Below are 17,287 nucleotides of genomic sequence, written 5' to 3'. Positions count from 1 at the left end.
AATTGAGCACCAATTGAGCAATTCTAAAGTCGTACAGCCACGATTGAAAAAGAGGAAACTTTTCCGGATTATATTCTCATCTGGTACATTTTCGCCTTAACTATTATTGACCGCAGTCCTTAGATCCCCTCATTAAATTGGCGTATCATGGATTAATTCCTGTCTGCCTGTATCCAACTGACATCCAACAACAATTTTCGCTGTCAAAAATTATTTTTCGATATCATGGCCGCCACGACTCACATCTACGTGCTTTCGACATACTCACCCCACAACACTCCACCCCAGCTGAAACCAGGGTTTCAGCGAGGAACCAGACGGGCGACCCCTCAACTCGGCTGCCACAAGTCAAAACGGACGCGTCGCGCGCCCCTCGCTCTGGTCGCATTTTCTTACTGGACGAAGGGCTTTAGTGGAGCCAAGGGGACCCGCTTGACCATGTTCTAGACGTTGAGACTATAATTATGTCGGTCTCGCTCGAGGACTTCGAGGGGCTCTCATAAGGTGAGTATCTGTCCTACTTAGGACTTGCGTACGGGATTCGAGATCCCTGAGTACGCCGGCCACGGTTTTCGCGTAGCTTTGGCATTGCGCCCGTGAGTAGATGCAACAGATCGATACAGTTGAATTCCGACCTGATATCCAGAACAGGGTAGCTGGGAAGCCTCAGGTTTTTCCCGTATACCAGCTTCACGGGACTTGCTGCAAATTCTTATCGATTGGCTTTTCAGCCCCGACAAGAAGGCGTTAAGGATAGATTTATGGTGGGCGGTCTTGAGCGAGAAGCGATGATAGAAGTTTAACATGCCCAAGAACCTTCTCATATCCTTAGCAGCTTTTGAGTAATGTTTAAATGTTGATCAAGTATTCTTATTCTTTTAGAGCTAGCGGTAAGTCTGCCTTTGCGCTTGATTCACATTTCTTGACTCTTAGCCAGTTTGAATTTGGAAGATCGGTTTCCAATTGAACAAATGGTACTCAGTAACGTGATACCTCTGTAATTGCTGCCCGGCGTGGTGTCTTCCTTTTTATGTATGAGACAGATAATGTCTCATTCCCAGTCGTCAGGCATTGATTCATTATCCCACACCTTGACCATCAGTTTATGAACCTCTTGGTGTAATTGGTTGTCTCCATAATTCGGCTGTAATTCCATCGACCACTGGCGAGTTATGGTTTTCAAGCCGGTAGATTGCACGAAATGTTTCTTCCATGCTTTGTGGTGGCAGCATTTGTCCGTCGTCTTCAGGACCTCCAACTCGCCGATATTCCGGTTTTTGAGCAGTTCACTATGCCCATCCTGTCGGATTTGCCTCTTTGTCTCTGCCGGATGGGCATCGGGGTATATAAAACTTCATCCTGTTAAATTGTTGGTAAAACCTGCGCGCCTGGTGCGGTTGCTGTCTGTTTTTCTCGAGTTCACAGACTTTTTGGTTCTGCCAGGCTTCTTTTTTACGTCTTTGAAGTCGCTTGCTTCTCTGCGCGCGCCCGCATTCTTTGAGAGTGCAGCATTACCCGGTAAGCAGGACTTTTCCGTTCCGTTGCTAACTTACATTCATCGTCGTAGTATGTTTGTGGCCGTATCAATGATAATGCTCCTCAGGTGGCTGTGAAGACCATTTGTTGATGCTTCATCTCCAGGATCTCTGTTGACCGCGCTTATTGAGGCATCCATTGCCCCCTTGTAGGTGTTGCGGAGGGCTTTGTTGTGGATTGCTTCAGTATTCACTCTCACCCGATTGTCAGATAAGATTCTGGGTGCTGTTGTAATTCGTTGAAAGTGGTCTCGTCTAGAGAGGTCCATGTATGCAAATGGAGACTGCTTTTCGCACAAACCAAGTACTTCCAACAAACATTTCGTGTAATACTGGTAACCAAATATAATCCGCAGTCGCTTATTATTGGTATACTCACGTTAATTATGGGAGCCGACGTATCGCTTGAATACGAGCGCCGTCCCTACTTGACTGTTAAAATTTTCAAGTGCATAACCGCTTATGTTCTCAAAACAGATAAGAGCAGGTTTCTTTTTTCAGATGACTAGGAAACCTACTCCGAGCGTATGGTTTACTGGATAGCCGCTATAATATATGGTATAGTGGCTCTTCTCCAGGAAACCGGTTTTTTTCCAGCACATTTCTTACAACGCTGTTAAATCAGCCTTATGTTCGGTATGTACAGGGAGTGCACTTTCCATGAGAAAATGAGCAAATCAATATTGCGTTTTCGTTGCTGGGGTCGTCGTTGTAAACTCCATCCTGTCCGAGGCTCCTTTTATGGATTCGTAATGTTGGTTTTCAGGGTAGGGTTGTCAGGGCTACCCAACCCGCTACCTGGAGGACCAGTTGGTACAATTTTCCCGTTTTAAGCGCTCACCTTCATTCTTCTTCGTCTGCAGTTTTTCATTAAGGAAGAACTGCCAACGATCATCACGTGGAGGTGAAGAGAGGGTTTGGTAGTAGAGCTGTTGGTGTTTTTTCAGCAGGCGTTTCCCAGGTTCTGTGCTCCATCGTGGGTACCAATCAACTTTTCGCATTTGCAGATTTTAAACAAAACAGCGAAAGCGGATCTAGCACTGATAACCTCGGAAACCATGCTTCTTGAATATTCAAAATGGTCAAAGATGTCGATGCTCTGATCATTCTGGCAGTTAGGGAGAGTACGATGCCCGGTCATAATAAGAGCGTTGGTTTTGTTGGTGTATATCCGCAGTACAGTGCCTCTCTTTCTAAATCCGCAGCCATTTGGCCAAGTTCATGACTCGATGAGAAAGCCACCAGATACTCTCTGTATAGTCGAGGTCCACTGACCTGAATCCTTCACGTTTTCTGGACAAGGTAGTATGAAGAATTCCGATAACAAGAAGAAATAATATCGAGAACAGGATGACATAATTTGCTTCCGATCCCAAATTCCTCTGAGATTTTATTTCAGAACAGCACGTAGCATTTTTCACCATCATATGTCGCTTTGATAATAGCTATTAGCTTCTCCCCCTTCTGTGTAAAGCATACTAGATACAACCCCTGTTCATGCTGTCGTAAGTTTCCTCGCGATCCATGAAGAGCAGGTGCAGCGAAGCCCAAAGATTCAAAGAGGAAACCAGCCTGGCCTTAGTCGATCAAGCTTCCCCTGTGTTGCGTAATACGTTTCAGGATCATTTTACCTATTATCCTTGCGACGACAGGGAACACACAGGTGCCCCTCCAAATGTCACACTCACAGCAGGTGTCCTTCCTTTGAATCTTAACGATCAACCCCTTCTCCCACTCTCTGAAAAAGTCATTTCTTTCGCAAAAAGCAGAACTTCACCAAATGCGATACAACTAAAAACCGTGGTGAAGTGTTTTTTCAATCTCTTCACTTGCTCGTCATCGTTGATAAGAAGTCAACCGTTAACGGCCTTCAATGGACCATAGAGAGTTCCGCGAGCACATCTAAGTTGTTTGGTGATACGGTATACACTTTTAGAATCACTACAATCTACGGCATATTCCGCTTCTCTAGCTAGCACAACAACAAATTCCCTTTTGTTACGGTGCACACTCTGTTGAAGTTCCCAGGATTTCGCACGGTATCGGAGCTCGAATACGTCAAGCTTTCTTTCACTTTCAGCAGTCAATAGGGCTTTTGATCCCTTCCATTTATCAGTCGACTTCCACTATTCCAGATGGTCGATAACTTGCATTCCACACGTGAAAAGGGTCTTTTGAGAGCGATTCAATGTTCATCGATATTGTCAGGCGAGCTACTCAGTATGTCTGCCGTTCAACGGGGTAACGCTAGATCATACAAGCGGTTGATGCTGAACTTGGGGGATCGCAGCTCTCTAACCTTGCGAGAAGTGGCGGATGCAACACGAAAAGGAATTTAAGCGACCATTAGATGGTGATACTTTGTGAGGCCGATATCAGCGTCTCTCTTGTTATGCACATCCAGCAGAAAACTCCTAAATCAACTGTTGATCGTAAAGTAGTCGATCTGATTGCTCGTTTGGTGTCGGTCAGTTGAAACCCAACTGACCTTAGGAGAAGCTCTGTTCTGGAACAATGTGCCACCAATGATGAGCTGCTAAAATCTGAAGAAATCCACAAACCTGCCATCATTATCTTTACGGTCACCAAGACCGTGCTTCCCTATCACATGTCCGAGCTAGGTGTCTTACAGAGCCCACCTTGGCATTTAGATCATCCTTCACGATCACAATGTCATCTTTAGGGAGCCTCCCCTGAACTGTGAGTAATTTCCCGTAAAAAGCATCTCTCTTCGCTACATCGAAAGTCTCCTTTATTCACTACGGACTGTATAATTATAAAGCTCCTTAACTTCTTGCGGTCAGCAGTCTGCCAGAGGCTGGCTCCCAGGTCAAGAGAGCACACTTTGCTATAGCCGTCACTAACAACCTAGCACCAGTATTACGTCTGCTATCACTTGGCTCTCCAGAGTACAAAAGCACATTGCCGCAAGAGAGAGAGGAGTAGCCTCCAGGGGCCCACCATCTTACTTCGCTTAGGCCCGGAATGTCCAGCTGATATTGTTTGAATTCTCGTTCGAATTAGAGAAAACGAGCATTGTGGGGACTCGCGATACCGGTGTCGGGGAGCGTGTGGAGAAATCAATCATAGTCCGTTTTCAATAGCCAGTCCCTCCCCGAGGTTTCGATAGCAGTAAAGTTTCGAAATTCGTAGGTTACTAGCCCATCCAAAGCAAGGAACAGCAAGGAAAGATCTATCTATCGGTTCCAGACTAAGGAGCGTATATCCAACATGGACCATATTTTGGGGACAAAGACTACGCTTTAGTATTCCATAATTTCTCCCTAATTTAAAATGGCAATAGCTCCCATCGAAGAAGGTCATGCTAAAAGACTCCCACACAACCTACATATGTAGTTTTCCACTGAAAATGCTAGGTATGAATCAGTACAGATGTGTCAGTCAGTATGGTATTCCGCCATCAAAACGACTCTTGCTCGATGTACATATGCCTGGAATACTGTAACTCCCCTGGAGATCTTACTCATCTTAGAATAAACTGGAGCTGAAAGTCTTTAACCTTTGGCTATCTTTATCGATGGTCATTGCACAAGTGATGATTAAAACGACAAAGTCACCCCATTTCTGTAGGTTTTACTGCCCTTTCATCCGAAAAGCGTGCGGTGCGCGTATAGACGTGGCAGATATCACATGCACACTTATGAGTAACTTTAATTTTTTTTCAGACTTCCTTCAACAATTTGCAATGTTTGTTTAGTTCTTTTTTTTGGTGTGGCTCGATGCCAAAGTTTTCTTGAGCTTCTTGCCGTGATAGCAATGAACTATCTTACAATGTTTGTAATTTAGCCTAATATACCTGCACATATAGAGAATACGGAATCGAGAAGTGATGCAAATTTGAGTTCATATCTTTCATACCAATGCAAGCTAGGACACCGGGATCGAAAAATACTGTACAGACAGATTGGATCAAAGCCGACTCACAAAACCATTACTACGGACATAGAACATTTTTACGGACTCAAAGATACTGTAATGACATCTATATCTGCCACGAAGAAATGGTGGAAATTTACGCTGGATCTGCGAATTTTTCGCGAAATTGAATAATAAAATTTGCAGCTCCACGACTAGCCTTCAAGCTGACTCTATTTTTTGGCGAGTACCTGTTTTCCTTGAGTGAAATTCTACCTTTATCGTACACGGCGAAATCAGGTAAATCCATTTTCTATTATTTGCCGAGCCAAGTAACAAAAGCTCGACGCGGCTAAATGTAATTAGCAAAGTAAATAAAACGACCATAAAATGCTTGTACATACAAGATACCTTGCCCACACATACACGCGTTAAAAACATAAAAAAGTAAAAATCAGATAAAATAAAATACACATTGTTCTTCAAGTGAAATTCTTGGTACTTTGTTGCTAGAGCGCTTGAGTCTGAGCAATTATATAAAGATTCATCCCCGTGGACTCGTAATATCCCCCTTTGTGGGGTACAAGCAGCTTTGCAGAAAACAGAAAGGAGAAAAAGGCAAGATTGCAAAACGAAGGAAGATAAAATGACGCAGAAAGCACCTTAATGAGCTTATACGCTATCTTCAGCAAACGTTGTCATTTTACAGTCTTGAAACATGAGCAAGCGTAAAATTGTGTGTTATCTAGATTCAATATTTTCATATGCAAACAAAAGAGCCGTCATGTAAATAAAGCTGGCTCCAGATGGAGGTGAACAAACCGACACTCATATTTGAAGAGTTGAATCATGTGCTACTTGAATTGTTACGCTCGAAAGGTGGAGTGGCTGGAGAACTGTTCAGGGAAAGTCAAATTGGATGACTCCGCGAATCGCGAAATTTTAATTACGGATTTAGTGATGCCTGTGCACTGTCAAAAACTACCGTTGCCACTGCATTGTTGGAGGAAGTGGCATATGTGCCATAACCCTGCAGCTTTAGATCTCCTAACTAAGAAGTTGAGTTTCTCTCACGTTAATTTGACTAATTACTCCTAAAGGCAAACCGGTATCCGACTAAGAGTTTAATTAATCCATCAATTAGAAACTTACTTGTTCATTGTTCAGAGAGGGGATTACAAATTTTGGTTAAACTATGGAATTCATTAGCTGCATTCTTCAGGAAAACATACAATATGCATGCCCCCTCGCCTGATCTTACTGAGTGTTACTCAGCTGATTTCCAGAGTAAAAAAGATACTGCTCTTAACCTTAATTTGAGAAGATATCTGTATGGTCTCTCTAGCCCTAGCACAGCGGGACCGCCATTTAGGTATTACTTCACTTTCGTTCACAGCATCTCCGCAATTATACTCTCCAGGCTGATGCTCCTGCCCAAGCGCTTAATTCAGGTTCCTTCTCTCCATCCTTGAGTAGTGAAACATCACATGCCCTCCATCTTCCGGGGTATCACTGCATACAGGACAATTTGGCGAGGCATCTAACCCAAAGCGGTGCTAATACTGCGTGTAGCATCCACCATGTCCTGTGAATAACTGAGTAATGTAGTAGTTGGTTCCTCCATGTTTTTGTTCAAGCCATAACCTAATGTTGTGAATAAGGCTGTGTTTGAAAACTCGTCCCATCTGTCCCGTCATCCAGTACGATCACGGCACAACAGCCACCAGAATTCAGTGAATCTTTTGCCAAAGGCACTACCGTGCTTATTGCTTTTACGTTAAAAGCCATCCTGATGCTGCGACAGGCCATTGTCGCTTTCAACGATGGGTAGCAGTCTGCTGTAAGTCACTTGCTCCATCATTTCTCCCATTGTATCCAGCAAGCAGATCGGACGACGTGGTGCTGGATCTCCAGGTGGCTTATTGGATTTGGGAACCAAATCGACTTTTACTTTTTCCACTGGTCAGGGAATATTCCTTCTTTTAGGTGCGTATCGAGCTTGAAAGCTCTGCTAAGTATGCCATCCAAACTTGTGGCCTTATTGTCACCGATCTTGCCACATATTTCCCGTTGCTCCTCCTTGGTAACTGGAAGTATCACGCACTCGTTGATCTAGGCCACCCTTTGCTTTTCGCTGTTTTCATGATGAGGAAACACAGCTGCAAGATTTTTTTCGCGGAAGGCACAGACGGTTTATCTGGAGTGATTTTCGCAAGCTTTTCATTGCCACCCTGTAAGCCCACTCCGAAGGGTTTTCATCAGTACTTTTGCACAGCCGTTTGAAATAGTTCTTTTTGCTTCTGCGAATCGCCTTCTCCAAGAGGCCCCCCAATCCTCTTGATCGTTACTACCGGACTTTCCGCTAAGCCTCTGGTAAAGCCTCCTCGCACGGAAACATGCGGCTGGCGAACTTGTGATTTCGTTGTTCCATCAGTAGTTGGTTTGCCTATTGGAAAGCAGTCGCTTTTTGGGCATACTAGCGTCGTATACTTCCATCACACATTGGGTGATCTGGGTGACTCTTTTTTTTATCGTACCATTCAAGGATATATGAAACATTTTGCCTCACAAACCAACAACCCATCCGGAACTCTGGGAGAGCTCTTTTTGGAGCTCGATTCGCCTTGACTTCCATGAAGATTTCCTGGTGATCACTGTCAGTGCAGTCCTCATTACCTTGCCAAGCAACTTTCCAGGCTAAAACGGCGGGCACATATGTCAGATCCAGTATAGACGCCAGGTCTCTTCCTCAGAGAGTGTATGAGGTCCCAACATTCGAAAACGTCTTCTCATATTCGCTGTTGAGTTTCCCCATTCAAGAGCCCACGCTTTAAAATCATCTACTATGATTATCGGCCAACGTTACCTTGTATCGAAAGCAGATCGCTCAGCATTTGCTCATAAATGTCAGGCGCAGCGCTGAGTGGAAAAGAGTAGTGAACACCTTTCCCTTCCGCTTGACGAAACCTTCGTACAGGTGATCCATTATCTCCTGGGAGGTTAGCGCTGCCTAGCCCGTTAGGAATTATCAACGGAGCAACAACCAGTATCCGGTCTAGGCCTGCCTTTGTAAGGGGCTCCAGACACCCCGGTTTTACGCCGATGTCCACCAATTAGATATCCCTAAAAGCTATCTGGCGTCCTGAACTACGTATATCAGGCAGGGTCTGCCTCGTCTTCTTTTTCTACCGTTGATATTGCCCTTAAGGACTTTCGGGGCTGTATCTTCCTCATACATACGGATTAAGTAACCCGAACACCGCAACTAGTTGAGCCGCATTTAATTCACAACCAGAACCACATCACAGGGAGCCAAAAATTCTTGTCTCGAACGCGGCCAAGAGTTCGCAATTTTTCCTGCTAAGAACCCAGGCCTGCGAGAAATAAATAAGGACTGTCTTGCACAGTAAGGACTTTGACACTATGGTGAGACGTTTTGAGCGAAACAGTTTTTGTAATCTGAAATAGGCAGCAACTGTACGTCGAATTCATCGTCGTATCAACCGATATCTGTAATTTTCAACACTAGATAGGATAAATTTTTAACGATCTCAAAGTTGTAGTATCCTATCCTTATTGCTTTCGTTTGGCCAGTGCAATTCGATGTTGTTAGTTCTTTCTTCTTTGACGTTGCCGCTGTTGCCGCTTGTATTTTGTCTTGCTTTCATAAATGTGCGACCCGAGATCTGGCGCCGCCTGCTCGATCTGGATGAAGGCAGACTGTACATTTCTGGGTGTTCTTCCCATAATGCCAATATCGTCAGGATAGGCTAATAGTTGGGTGGCCTTGAAGAGGATGGTGCCTCTCGCATTTACGTCTAAATCGCGAATCACTTTCTCAATGGCGAGGTTGAAGAGGACGCATGATAGGGCATCCCTTTATCTTGTTGTTGATGTTGAACGGTCTCGAGAGTAATCTTCCTGCTTTTATCTGGCCTCGCACATTGGTCAGGATTAGCCCAGTCACTCTTCTTAATTTCGTCGGGATACCAAATTCTCCCATGGCCCTGTACAGTTTCACCTTGGCTACGCTGTTATAGGTGGCTCTAAGGCCGATGAAGGGTTGGTGAAACTGATATCCATATTCCAACAGTTTTTCCATCGCTTGCCGCAGAGAGAAAATCTGATCTGTTGCTGATCTTCTTTGGTCTTTGGTGTGACCCAATGGGCGTATGGGGCTATCCGGCCTAGCAAGATAGAGGAGAATATCTTATAGATGGTACTCAGCAGCGTGATACCTCTTTAATTGCTGCATTGATTAATATTTCCCTTTTTATGTTTGGGATAACATAGATAATGCCTCTTTGCCACTCGTTAGGTTTTGATTCGCTGTCCCTCACCTTGAGCATCAGTTGATGAACCATTTGGTGTAGTTGGTCGCCTCCATATTAAACCAATTCGGCTGTAATTCCATCGGCTTCTGGCGACTTATGATTTTTAAGCCGATGCATTGCACAGACTGTTTCTTCCATGCTTGGTAGTGACAGCATTTGTCGGTCATCTTCAGTTTGTGGGACCTCCAACTCACTGAAATTTTGTTGATTGAGTAGTTCATCCAAATACTCAACCCACCGCTCCAATATGCCCATCGTGCCGGAAATCAGATTTCCCTCTTTGTCTCAGCAGGATGGTCATCGAGGTCTATAAGGCTTCATCCTGCTGACTTGTTAGTAAAACTCGTCTGATGCGGTTTCTCCCTGTACTTTTCGAGCTCACAGACGTGTTGGTTCTCCCAGGCTTCCCTTTTCCGTCAGTCTCTTCTCCATTCTAGGGAGTTCGTGAGAAGTGTCTGCGGGTGCCCGCGTTCTTTGAGGATGCGGACTTTACTCGGCATACAGCATTCTTCCGTTCCGTTGCTAGCTTACATTCATCGACGAACCTGCCGTTTCGACTTTTCTTGCGACTGAAACCAACTCCGTTTATGGCCGTATCAATGATTACGTGCTTCAGGTGGTTGTAAAAATCATTTGTCGATGCTTCACCTTCAGGGCCTCTTGTGACTGCGGTGATTGCAGCATCCATTTGCCCCTTATAGGTGTTGCGGAGGGCTGTATTGTGGATTGCTTCAGTATTCACTCTCACCTGATTGTCAGGGAGAATTGTTGCTGGTGTTGAAATTCGAGCGCGGAGCAGTATGCCAACGAAATAGTAATCCGAGTCTATATTGGCCTCTCTATAGGTTCCGTAGCCTACATAACGACGAAATCAATGAGCAATACCATGACCGTCAGGTTGTGGGTAAAATCCGGCTCAATAGGTTGCGTGAGCAGGACACTTAATCCGTATAGATGAGGATGGTCCAACTTGAAAAGTCAGGCCTAGACCGGATACTGGCTGTTGCGATATTGACGATGATGATAGGTTCTGACATCCGTCAAAGCTGAGAGGTGGCGGTGTTCAATAAGCACGTGGTTAACTTGGTTGAAAGGGGTTTGGAAAGCCCCATGTATGTTTGTGGACCGCTTTCCGTGAAAATTAGGTACTTCCAACAACCATTTCGTGCGATACTGCTAACTGAACAGTAAGCAGTCCTGCTAAATACGGGCTCCGTCCCTACCTGACTGTTGAAATCTCAAAGTGTGATTTTGATATCATACTTGGGAGAAACCTTGAGAGTCCGCTCAACTGCCTCGTCAAAGGTATCCCTCTGTGGGACTTCGCAGTCTCCTACGAAGGGGCGTGAACGTTTATGAAAGGTTATATTTCTAAATTTGCTTCGCAAGTGGAGAGTGCATAGTCCTTCAAAGCCGATAACAGCAGGTTTCATTTTTTTGCTGACTAAGAAACCTGCTCCGAGCACATGATTTACTGGGTGGCCACTGTAATACAGGGTGCGGAAGCATAACTTCCTTTTTTAAAATGCGCGCCACTCAGTTAGTTGATGTCATAGCGGAGCGCTAGTGGTCTCGTTCAAAAGGGGATACTGTAAAGTTTTGTCCCGATACGGTTCAGTCGCCATCATGCGTTGGAATAGTGAGGAGTGTGCCTTTGCCGTTGAGGTTTACTTTTCAAGCGGATGTTCGGTTATTGCAACACATCGTGCATTTCAGAATCGCTTTAATTTAGTCCCGTTGGCTCCCGTCCCAGACCGCAAATCAATTGTTACATGGGTCACTACATTCAGACAAACTGCAAGTGCGACAAAAGGAAGAACTGGAGTCCCTCGGCCCGTTAGATCACCTGAGAACATTGAAGCAGTGAGAGCGTCAATGTTGCGATCTCCACGGCGTTCTGCGCGCAAACACGCATCTGCCCTTGGACTATCCGATCGTTCTGTGAGAAGAATCCTTCGTGATGATCTTCATTTTCATCCTTATAAGATGGCGATAGTGCAGGAACTTTCAGAACGTGACTTCAATTCTCGGATGAACGCGTGTGAGCTTCTTCTTGATGTCGTTCCCGAGTGTGCTATTGTTTTTTTTAGCAATGAAACCCATTTTCATTTGTGTGGGTCGGTTAACAAACAAAACATGCGCTACTGGTGTGGCGCGGCAGGATCTGCAGCATTCGAAATTTATTTCGAATGTTGCGGATGCGGACGGGTAGATGGTGCGAAACTCTCCACTCGCTCATTTTCGGAACGCACCCGGGGAGTGGAGAATTAGCGGCGAAAAAATGCCGTTGGTTGGGACAGTAAGGACCGCATGGAAATAAGTCGGTCTCTTCTGTTCCAAACCGCGGCGGGATACACACGTAACGTCACTAAGAAGGACTGATTCATTTAATTCGTTACAAGTTAGAAAATTTTTAGTTACTTTTGTTAATAACTTTTTTAAGGCGGTTGTGATAAAAATACAAATAATGTTAATACAAATATAAACTGAAATAATGCAGTGACTGAACAGTGGTGACCCCGATACTAGAGCCCGTCTAGGAAAACGCAGTTCACGACTTGGCGCACCCCGGCATCAGGACAACAAACCGGTTAGCCACCGGAAAATACTTCTGGCCCTCCATGAACAAGGATATCAATTCCTGGGCCAGAGAGTGCATCGCATGCCAGAAGTGTAAAGTCTCCAGGCATGTAAGGAAAAAAGTGGGCTCATTCCCCCGCACTACCAAGCGTTTCCACACCATACACCTCGACATAATAGGGCCTTTGCGAGACTTGCACGGTTACAAGTATTGCCTCACAATCATCGACAGGTTCACGCGGTGGCCTGAGGCAATACCTCTGAAAGACATTACGGCGCAATCTTGTGCCGAAGCCCTCTGCCGAGAGTGGATACCTCGCTTTGGCGTCCCTGCAGTGGTCATCACTGACCAGGGAATGCAATTTGAGTCCACCCTTTTCTCCGAGTTAGGCAAACTCCTGGGTTTTAAACGCCAGCGGACTACTGCATACCACCCGCAATCCAATGGGATGCTAGAACGTTGGCACCGGACGCTGAAAGCCGCCATTATGGCACGCGACGACCCGTCCTGGACTCAAGTCTTGCCTCTCGTCCTACTCGGCCTACGTACAACCCGCCGAGAGGAATTTGCTGCCAGCCCCGCGGAGCTGGTATACGGGGAGAACCCAAGACTCCCAAGCGATCCGGTCTTCGACATCGACAGAGATCGGGTCTCACGGAGTCGGGGTTGGTGCGTCTGCTGAGGGACAATCTCCGACGCATCAAAGCGCCACCACCCACTCGACACTCGTTCATACCTGCTTGTTCGCCCAAGGAACTGGACACATGCACGCACGTGCTGATCAGGACGGATGCCGTCCGGAAGCCGCTGCAGCCTCCATATGAGGGCCCGTACCGCGTTCTCGAGAGGGGAGAGCATTTCTTCCAGCTCGAGATCGGTGGTCACAAAAAGGCGGTCTCTTTGTCCAGGCTGAAACCCGTGTGCGCCCCGAAGCAGCGTCGTGTCCGCTTTGTGGATTAACGGCGAACGAAGTTCGGGGATCCATCGCCGAAACCCCCTAGGTTTCGTCTGGGGGCGGAGTGATGTGGCGCGGCAGGATCTGCAGCATTCGAAATTTATTTCGAATGTTGCGGATGCGACGGGTAGATGGTGCGAAACTCTCCACTCGCTCATTTTCGGAACGCACCCGGGGAGTGGAGAATTAGCGGCGAAAAAATGCCGTTGGTTGGGACAGTAAGGACCGCATGGAAATAAGTCGGTCTCTTCTGTTCCAAACCGCGGCGGGATACACACGTAACATCACTAAGAAGGACTGATTCATTTAATTCGTTACAAGTTAGAAAATTTTTAGTTACTTTTGTTAATAATAATAACTATATATAATAATAACTTTTTTAAGGCGTTCGTTTTGAGAATGAAGGGGGTCCTAAGTCCGCATCAACTTAATGCAGGACCGGACCAATTGGAGAGCAACTTACTCCCTCTTTTCTGGTCCACGGTTTAAGGCGGTTGTGATAAAAATACAAATAATGTTAATACAAATATAAACTGAAATAATGCGGTGACTGAACACTGGGCTGACACCAACCCTCGAGAATTGCATCAAAAGCCTTTGCATTCACCCAAAGTCACAGTGTGGTGTGCAATTTCCACAGCTGGAATTATTGGTCCCTGGTTTTTTGAGGAAAATGAGGTTACAGTGACAGTGAATTCGGACGGGTATGTAAACATGCTACAGAATTTTTTTTCCCACGGCTAGAAAATTTGGATTTGGGGGACACTTGGTTCCAACAAGACGGTGCAACAGCACACACTTCAAGAGCATCGATGGCTGTTTTAAGGGAACACTTTCCAGAGCGCCTTATCTCAATTAGAGGCGATTTGGAATGGCCGGCACGCTCTCTCGATCTGTCCCCTTGTGATTTTTTTCTATGGGGTTTTTTGAAATCCCATGTTTATGTGAACCGTCCAAGAACCCTACAAGAGTTGAAGACCAACATCCAAGAAGAAATTGCCAACATAACACCTGCTATGCTAACAAGAGTCATGACAAACGCCAGAAATCGGTTTACGCAATGTATGGAGAATGGGAGACGTCACCTAACAGATTTGATATTCAAAACAATGTAAATAAAAACTTTAGACATGTACCTACATTATAAAAAATAAATAAATATTTTCCGATGCATACAATAGTTTTTATTCAGTTTTGAAAAAAAGGAAGTTATGCTGCCGCACCCTGTATATGGTGTAGTGACTCTTCTCCTGGAAACTGGTCCCTGTCCAGCGCATCTTTTGCAACGCTGTTAATGCGACGACAATGGGTGATAATTGCTTTTGATAGTAGGGCTATTCACGGTAAACCCGATTGACTCACTGCCTCTCATCTGGAAAAGCAAATATAGGAGCTTTCCGTTCATAATCGGGCACTTAAATGTTCTAAGGTCTTCCCTCAATATTTTTCAATATCATGATATTCCTGTCCACTTCAGTGCTGCAACAAGGAGGAAAATGAACAAAATCAAAACTTGGATTACATTTGGAGGAAAGTGTTACCTTTAACATCCCGAAATTGGATTTTGAGAGGGATAGTTCTTGAAAAGGGACAACATCAAATGTAGCATATGGTACTTGTCAAAACTGCAGGACCAAATCCAATCTATTTTTAGAAAACCAAAGTAAACTAAACTCCTTAATGCAAAAACTGGAAACAAATCTATATGATGTCGAGTAAACCACGAAATGCGCAACAAATCAAGCTTTCCTCCAACCACTGCAAGTACGGTAGAAGCAGAAGCAAACCCATGCCCATCTGCTCCAAGGAATACGAAATCTATATGTACACACGATAGATGAAATGTAAATCTTATAGCAAATACATCCGAAAGCGTTATTTTAAGAAACAATGGATAACCTTTTAACGAATCTCCCCATGTAATCAGCGAAACCACAACCGGGTACCATCCATTCACCAGTAGCTTCTAGACCTGAACAGGCAAAAATCGGCCGGGGCGGAAAACCAAGGTAGCAGTTTAACCTGCGGTGTAAGAAAAGAGCAACCGCCACGCTGGATACCATTCCAAGTGTAGGTTGAACAATCAGATAAGAAAATGAGTTCAACCAACGAACGAACTTTTTAATCAGCCCAGCCAGCCACGGAGTTGCAGGGTCTAACCAACAAAGCGAGTAACCAAATGAAACCTGATACACTTTCAGCGAGCAGACTTTTCATTGTTACTCAGTCCCCGGTGTTCGATTTTAAATGTCGATAATATCATTATTACCAGGTTTTGTTTTAACCAGAGAATCTCGAGATTCGAATATCTGCAGAGGAGAGCTCTTGGTCTCCGCATCTTATCGCAAGCTCCTCCACCCGGACTCCTGCGACCCTCACAGTTCTCTGTCGTTTTTTCGCTATACGTGACTGCAATACAATGACCGTCATTGATTTCTGCCGAGTCAAGACAAAATAATAAAAGTTTCCCAAAGTATTATGTGTAGTAGATATCTTAAATGGACGTCAAGTCTTTTCGAAAGGGCATAATCACGGTAACAATAAAACGCGTTCGAGAGCTTCTAAGGCATCGTAATGTGGTTGAACGGATAATGGCATTAAACACGCCAGCGCGATAGTCGCAACCAGATAAAGACAATGGCCGTCACAATGGCGAACACTTTTGTGCACATTAAATGCAATTTAAGCTACAATCCACCTAGTATCTTTTCGGAACCATTTAAGACAGCAACGAGAGCTGTATCTATCGGAGTGGTGTGAGCGTGGGAGTTTAAGATGGCCAGGACTAATGGACATTAAATGGCCATTTGCATTATCATTCGCTCGGGTTTCAGATTATGTCTTTTTTATTCCTTCAAAGACGAATGTACGACTCCATAAAACTCGAAAAACTGGTAATTTGCAAAAACGGAACGGTTGCTTTGCTACAGATAAAATCATCAAAGCGGAGACCGTCCTCCTTGAGTTTTACTGGGGAAGTTACTCTGTTCTTCCGTAATTGGCATGTCCAGGGGCATAAGAAGCCATTTTATCTGAGTTGTCTTAATAATTTCTCAACACCTCATACATAATCCCCAGTAGCCTGCCCTTACCGCCTTCATTTTCGTCTACAATCATTAGGAAATCATCTCACGTTATCGATTGGCTGACACCTCTCGTCCTAATTACCATTTCCAGTCGTATTTAATTTGAATTTAGAGTCGTCACGTTTTCACCTTGATTTGGTGAAAAACGACAAGAAGAAATCCTCCAACATTACCACATGTTCACCCCCAATTGAAATGGGGGGAAAAGAGGGACATTTTTTGAAAATCGAATCGGGACTAGATCAGAAGGAAAAATGATCAAACGTGAGCCTCCTACAAAACACTTTAAGTCACCAATTTGGCGAGGAGACGGTCCTCCTTGAAACCTAAAATCCTGTCAAGGAAAATATTTAAATGGGAGGAAATATGTAGATATAGAGATGTCGTGACTGAGTCTTCAATTGAATCTTTGTATTGCCTCGTGTACCATAAAAAGTCCATTACCACCTTCTAATTAAGTTAATTAACTCTAATGAACTCATTTCCTTGATTAGTTGGGCAAGGACATCTTCGGCTTTGTCCAGAGAGTAATGCGTTAAGTACTTGGGGAGTTTGGAGATGGAATTGTTTTCAAGAGCCAAAAGGGCGAAGGAAGTCTGCATTGAGATAGGAAAATTAAGCAAGGACTTTGCTAGGATAAAATTTATTCACGTAATTTTGAATTTTCAAGTACAACAATCTCTAAAAAATGTCGGATATGAACATTAACCTGAACTCCTCCGTGTGTTAAAGCCTCAAACTGTGAAAAAGTTATTTGAAGTGTTGACAATCACGGAAAGACATCCTAAAATATACTCGTATCTTCCTCAAGTTCGTTTCAATTTTTCAAATTCTAATTGCGGTGACAGGAATCCATTCATGAAGAGCAAAAAAAGGAAAGAATTCAGGAAAACACTTTCCGGCTTTCTCTCATGTCCTGA

The 17,287-nt window shown here is 44.6% G+C and overlaps 1 protein-coding gene and 1 long non-coding RNA gene across 9 annotated transcripts in view; one reads left to right on the top strand and one right to left on the bottom strand.

Moving 5' to 3' along the window:
- Positions 1-17,287, top strand: part of LOC119648046 (cysteine-rich motor neuron 1 protein-like) — an 86,027-nt gene that overhangs the window by 12,635 nt on the left and 56,105 nt on the right. The window lies entirely within an intron of this gene.
- LOC119648047 lies at positions 14,502-15,229 on the bottom strand. Its single transcript, XR_005249005.1, has 3 exons — positions 15,181-15,229; positions 14,823-15,099; positions 14,502-14,760 (listed from the first exon to the last, which is right to left on the bottom strand). It is a non-coding gene; the product is annotated as an uncharacterized LOC119648047 (long non-coding RNA).

The sequence above is a fragment of the Hermetia illucens genome, chromosome 2, assembly GCF_905115235.1.
Source record: "Hermetia illucens chromosome 2, iHerIll2.2.curated.20191125, whole genome shotgun sequence".
Classification (NCBI taxonomy): domain Eukaryota; kingdom Metazoa; phylum Arthropoda; class Insecta; order Diptera; family Stratiomyidae; genus Hermetia; species Hermetia illucens.
The sequence above is the reverse complement of the archived record's forward strand: the minus strand, read 5'-3'. Positions and strand labels throughout refer to the sequence as shown.